Source organism: Pelophylax lessonae, assembly GCF_965119305.1.
Source record: "Pelophylax lessonae genome assembly, chromosome: 12".
NCBI classification, from domain to species: Eukaryota; Metazoa; Chordata; class Amphibia; order Anura; family Ranidae; genus Pelophylax; species Pelophylax lessonae.
Window position 1 is genome coordinate 92,646,966 of NC_138779.1, and position 7,460 is coordinate 92,654,425.

Consider the following 7,460-nt stretch of genomic DNA (forward strand, 5'->3'; position numbering starts at 1 on the left):
TTATGAATTTTCCTCTGGCCCATTACTCTTCAATTTAATCATGTATTGAAGCCAACCATTTAGTCTCTTTAATCAAAAATTACTTCAAATTCCTCCTTATCAACCCTCAGCACTGGTGGTGGCGGATCGCATCAAAAGGCTTTAGCTGGGACATAAGGAGAAGCAGCAAGTCCATATGGATCCCTTATAAAGGAAAAAAGCAAATGAGGCTTAACTGATGTCTGTTAGTTGAGGTCTCAGGCATAAGGTGAGCGCCAGTCCAATAGCGGTGGAAGAGGTGAGAGGTGGGAGAGACACTGGCACAGCACATGGGTGTGCACACAAAGCTGGATGTGAAGAGACTGCTTTGGGAGATACCAGTGGGACATGATCACATTAGGGCACCACTGTTTTGTGTGGTTGCTGCACTTTGAACTTTATTTATTTATTTATGTTTTTATTTGTTTTAAAGACTGTTATCAATATGGGAAACACTTTATTTATTGCGCATTTATTTATTTACTGCACTTTTTTTTTACTTATTGACATATTTGGACATATCATTTTGTGCACTAGAAATATTTAATATTGTTAAGCCTATTTACTTATATTCTTATTATATAGCTGTATATATAATATATATACACTGCTCAAAAAAATTAAAGAAACATTTTTGATTCAGATTATAACATCAAGTAAATTAACTTTTGGGATATTGATCTGGTCAGTTAAGTAGCAGACGGTGTTGTTAATCAGTTTCAGCTGCTTTGGTGTTAAAGAAATTAACAACAGGTGCACTAGATGGGCAACAATGAGATGACCTCCGAAACAGGAATGGTTATACAGGTGGAGACCACTGACATTTTTTTCCTTACTCATCTTTTCTGACTGTTTTTCATTAGTTTTGCATTTGGCTAGGGTCAGTGTCACTACTGGTAGCATGAGGCGATACCTGGACCCTATAGAGGTTGCACAGGCAGTCTAAATTCTCCAGGATGACACATTAATACATGCCATTGCCAGAAGGAGAGCTGGAGGGCCATAGAAGGTCCTTAGCCCATCAGCAGGAGTGGTATCTGCTCATTTGTGCAAGGAGGATCAGGATGAGCATTGCCAGAGCCTTACAAAATGACCTCCAGCAGGCCACTGGTGTAAATGTCTCTGACCAAACAATCATAAACAGACTTCATGAGGTTGGCCTGAGGGCCCAACGTCCTCTAGTGGGCCCTATGCTCACTGCCTGGCACTGTGGAGCTCAATTGGCATTTACCATTAAACACCAGAATTGGCAGGTTCACGACTGGCGCTCTGTGCTTTTCACAAATGAGAGCAGGTTCACCCTGGGCACATGTGAAAGACGTGAAAAGGTCTGGAGAAGCCGTGGAGAACATTATGGTGCCTGTATGCAAAAGGATGCAGTGGTGATATGTGCGCTGTCACTTGGGTATCCAAATGAGAGGAATTCCAATGGTGTGTTACAGATAGTAAAATTCTTGTATAACTATGAAATTAGGATCTAATCCTACACCATCTCTAGTATTTTCACCAAATACCAATAAAGAAATAAAATAAGAGATGAATCGGCGCTAGTGGAAGAAATCTCAAAGAGCTCTAAATGAGCTGACCATATATCATAAAACCTTAGTAAAAACGTCTGAAAAAAGGATAAGATCAGTCACAATAAAATATCAATGGTAGGTCTGGGGCTAATACATCCGAGAGTTCCCCAAATAAAATTAACCAGATTGTTGTATCAAGCAATCCGAATCATAAAACCAAATATGTGTCTGTCTTCAAACCAAAAGTTTCAAACCAGAAAATCTTAAAAAACAACCAAGCAATCCGAATCATAAAACCAAATATGTGTCTGTCTTCAATCCAAAAGTTTAAAACCAGAAAATCTTAAAAAAACAGCCAGATAATAGCATCATGCGATTCAAATCGCAGGATTAAATGTTTTCAATAAATACTAATCCAATGGTCTCTTAATCCATCAAAAAAAGTTAATATCAAAAAATGGTGAATAAATATAAATCGATAATGACTGAAGTGAAGCAAACAATAATTATGAGTCAGCTAATAATTCATATATAAAGTGCAAATGAGTGTGGAAAATCCGTAATAAACGAAAATATTTGAATCTTCTCAATGAGATAAAATATAAATAGATGTAAATATAAATAAATAAGTGAACAACTCTGTAAGTGAATATATCAATAAGTAGATGAATAAATAAATAAATATATAGTCCTTGTGCAATTAATAATAGTCCATGTGCAATAATTAAAAAACTATTAGTGATCAGGTGAAGTTCATATGTGCACATATAATCAAGTGACAATTGGTGATTCCTTTCTTGAAAACAATTGTGAATTTCCAGTGATGTGATCCGAAGTGAGCAGGAACAATATAAGTGCAATGGCCGCTCACCTCACTGCACCCTTAAAGGCGCTTTAGCTGATATCTGACACTGGAATTGGGATGCTGGATTTCTCCGGTGGCTTTTGGGCTTGTACTCCAATTAGGATACTCTGACATCCACTACTTGCTCGATTTCTACCGTTCCCAGAAAAGCTCCAATGTTCCCAGTACACTCAAAAAAATATATTGATGCCAATAGTGAAGTATGTATTAAACTCACTTTATTTAGAAAAAAAGCAGGGAAACACTCACATTTAAAATCAACGTTACAGGCAGCCGCACTATTGCGGTATGAATCCTCTGGGTACTTCCGGCTACGGCCATGAACCGGAAGTCGACGTCACCCGATGCCTCCCGACGCGTTGCGTCACAGACCACGTGACTTTCTCAAGGGATCCCTTGAGAAAGTCACGTGGTCTGTGACGCAACGCGTCGGGAGGCATCGGGTGACGTCGACTTCCAGTTTCATTGATATTTTATTTTGACTGTTCTTATCCTTTCCTTTTTTCAGACGTTTTTACTAAGGTTTTATGATATATGGTCAGCTCATTTAGAGCTCTTTGAGATTTCTTCCACTAGCACCGATTCATCTCTTATTTTATTATGGTGCCTGTAACATCATTCAGCATGACCGCTTTGGTGGTGGGTCAGTGATGGTCTGGGGAGGCATATCCATTGAGGGACGCACAGACCTCTACAAGCTAGACAATAACACCCTGACTGTCATTAGGTATCGGGATTAAATCCTTAGACCCATTGTCAGACCCTACGCTGGTGCAGTGGGTCCTGGGTTCCTCCTGGGGCATGACAATGCCCGGCCTCATGTGGTGAGAGTATGCAGCAAATTCTTGGTAGATGAAGAAATTGATACCATTGAATGGCCCCTACGCTCACCTGACCTAAATCCAATAGAACACCTCTGGGACATTATTTTTCGGTCCGTGGGACGCCACGAGGTTGCACCTCAGCCTGTTCAGGAACTCAGTGATATTTTTTTAATATTGATTTTTGGGGTATCTTTGAACTTAGCCTGCTGAAGGTTGATTGTTTTCCTTTCCATAACATGATGTGGCATCCTTTCATTCCTAACAAATTACCCAGTCCATATCAGTACAGATATCCAGCATAATAATTTTCCCCATTGAGACCTGATGTGTTTTCACAGTGTTCCTTACATTTTTTTGAGCAGTGTGCATATATATATATATATATATATATATATTGATACAGTATATATATATATATATACGGTATCTCACAAAGTACACCCCTCACATTTTTGTAAATATTTTATTATATCTTTTCATGTGACAACACTGAAGAAATGAAACTTTGCTGCATTGCAAAGTAGTGAGTTTACAGCTTGTATAACAGTGTAAATTTGCTGTCCCCTCAAAATAACTCAACACACAGCCATTACTGTCATTGGTAACAAAAGTGAGTATACGCCTAAGTGAAAATGTCCAAATTGGGCAAAATTAGCCATTTTCCCTGCCCAATGTCATGTGACCCGTTCGTGTTACAAGGTCTCAGGTGTGAATGGGGAGCAGGTATGTTAAATTTGGTGTTATCCCTCTCATCTCTCATACTGGGCACTGGCACCTCATGGCAAAGAACTCCCTGAGGATCTGAAAATAAATAATTTCACAAAGATGACCTAGGCTATAAGAAGATTGCCAAGACCCTGAAACTGAGCTGCAGCATGGTGGCCAAGACCATACAGCGGTTTAACGGGACAAGTTCCACTCAGAACAGGCCTCACCATGGTTGAAAAAAGAAGTAGAGTGCACTTGCTCAGTGTCATATACAGAGGTTGTCTTTGGGAATTTGACGTCTGAGTGCTGCCAGCATTTCTGCAGAGGTTGAAGGGGTGGGGGGGGGGTGGTGGGTCAGCCTGTCAGTGAGTGTTTAGACCATACGTCGCATGCTGCATCAAATTGGTCTGCATGGCTGCCATCCCAGAAGGAAGCATCTTCTAAAGACGATGCACAAGAAAGCCCGCAAACAGTTTGCCGAAGACAAGCAGACTGAGGACATGGATTACTGGAACCATGTCCTGTGGTCTGATGAGACCAAAATAAACTTATTTGGTTCAGATGGTGTCAAGAGTGTGTGGCGGCAACCAGGTGAGGAGTACAAAGACAAGTGTGTCTTGCCTAAAGTCAAGCATGGTTGTAGGAGTGTCATGGTCTGGGGCTGCATGAGTGCTGCCAGCACTGGGGAGCTACAGTTCATTGAGGGAACCATGAATGCCAACATGTACTGTGACATACCGAAGCAGAGCATGATCCCCTCCCTTCAGAGACTGGGCTGCAGGGCAGTATTCCAACATGATAATGACCCCAAACACACCTCCAAGATGACCACTGCCTTGCTAAAGAAGCTGAGGTTAAAGGTGATGGACTTGTCAAGCATGTCTCCAGACCTAAATCCTATTAAGCATCTGTGGGGCATCTGTGGGGGCATCTGTGGGGCATCCTCAAATGGAAGGTGGAGGAGCGCAAGGTCTCTAACATCCACCAGCTCCGCAACGTCGTCATGGAGGAGTGGCAACCTGTGAAGCTCTGGTGAGTTGGCTTACCTTTTCATGTTTTGTGGAAAAAAAAAACAAATCCTTTAAGAGACATCTTATATGTTTTTGAGCATGCACAAGGCATACAGTACACCTAAGATAGGGAATACCTTAAAGCAATGCACCTTGTTTTATATAGATAATAAAGTATGTGTAGTATTTTTTCATTAGTGCAAGAGGCTATTCAATAACTTTTTGATGAAGGTCTGGGCTATGTTGGGTGTTGAAGGAGTACCTTTCATGGCTGTGAAACCAGACATCTTGGAAATCAGTCAACTATCAAACATATAGGAGTGCACCATTTTCAATTGAAGGTGCCTTGGAATTGTCACTACTGGGAAATGTTGTGCAGGTCGTTACATAGTTTTAACAGTCTATACCCAGGTTGGGCCACCTGGATGAATCAATTCTGATTTTTTTGTGAGCACCAAAATGCACAGCCAGCAGATGATCATTATAAGTCTTAGGAAAAGGAAGTTTAGTTCCTGGGGTACAAAGATTTTAATGCCAACCCTATGAAGACCTTCCTAATCTTGCAACAACAGTCCTTCAAATCTCAAACTTTCTCCTAAGACTTGCTTATTTCATGACAGGACAGTGTACAAAATTAGCAAAAAATTCTGAGCCTCAGAGTAGTATCAGATAAAGCAAGAAGAGATGGCCTTGCGGTTCGCGGCAAATTTTGCTTGTTCGCAAATTCGCGAAAAGCCAGACTTTTGCCGATGTTCGCGAAGATGTCCTTCGCCGCCATTTTCTTTTTCATTCAGAAGAACTTTGACCCATGACACAGCCGTCAGGTGGAACGGGACAGCCAATTGAAACATTTCAGCACATGGACATGCCCCCTACCCTATAAATAGACCTGAGCTGTCGGCCATTTCACACTCTGCTTTTTGTCAGCGTAGTCAGAGGTCTGCTGTGTTCATGAGGGAGAGATTGCCAGACACAAATAGCTCTGTTAACATCCACAAAAGTCCTTTTCAGGGCTGGTATTTCGGTATAGGTCTACTACAGTCTCTTTTCAGGTTAGGGACAGGTATCCAGTCTGTGCTTTAGGGGCAGTTAGAGATTGGCAGCAGTGACACAAATCGCTCTGTTAATGTCCACAAAAGTCCTTTTCAGGGCTGGTATTTCTGTATAGGTCCAGTCTCTTTTCAGGTTAGGGACAGGTATCCAGTCTGTGCTTTAGGGTCAATTAGAGATCACAGCAGTGACACAAATCGCAAATCGCTCTGTTAATGTCCACAAAAGTCATTTAAAGGGCTGCAATTTTTTTGGTATTGGTGTGCAGTGCACTTTATGGGGGGGGGGGGAGGGGGGTAATCCACAGTATAATATACTTTGTAGAAAGCATATTACAACAGCACTTTTAATGTATTATAACTGGTGTGATAGACCAGTGGCCCCCCCAATACCACATATTGAAGTGGGGTGTTATCTGGGTATACTTTTACAAGTGTATTTGTGTCCTGCAACAATATTGCCTCTTTTGCTGTGTTAAGTCTGATGCACACAGTGCCAAACTCACTGGCCAATTTTTTGAACAACTATGTGATAGACCAGTGGGTCTGTTAAGGTTTTGCCAAATTGTGGAATGCATGCGGACCCAATTTACAGATGTCTGAATGTACTCTATATGTATTTGACATGTATTTACCGGCTGCTGTCAGTTCTGGCTGACTTATGAAAAAAAAATAATATTTTTTTGCTGTAAAAAAAAAAAAAAAAATGTAGGGCAACTTTTCCAATTGCAATACTTCTGTTATGACATTGTCCATGTGCTGGGACTATTTGTGCACAGCTAGTATGTCTTTTGTGGCTGCAAATATGACCTAAAGGTTTTTAAAGTTCGCCTCCAATTAAAGTCAATGGGGCCCGCCACGAACTTGCGGTTCGTGGACTTTTGAGAAAATTTGCGGCTGACGTTTGTGAACCGCTCCGGCCGATGTTCGCCCATCTCTAAAAGCAAGCAAGCTCCACGAGTTCAGAAAACATGTGTCAATACTTACACTTTCCCATTATTTGACCCAGGATGATCAATGACATGAAAGGTAAATCTGGAAAAGAACAGAGCTCATTTGGCCTTAGGTGTTTTGCTGTTCTGAGATACTCCAGATTGTTGTGGTCAGTAAAGATTAGAATAGGATATGACGCATGTAGGGTCCGTGATCAATAGGTGGTATAATTGTGGCCACAATGAGAGGTTACTTAGTTGTGCCTTACAGTAAAGTGAAAAAAAAAATTAAATAAGGGTGCATTCACACCTGATTATTTTTAAGGTAGTGTAGCACCCTCTGTGTGTGCTAGGTTTTTTGGTGTAGGTTTGCTAGTGTAGATACATTTATTTAGCTCAGGGCTAAGCTTGAGCTGTGAATCTGGGTCTGGGTTCAGTGAGTCATGCTGCATGACTCGTCCTGGCAGCTCCTCTGGTGCCTCACCCTGGTCTAGAGAGTTGTAGAAACTTCTAGAGCTAGTGGTTGGAGTTTAG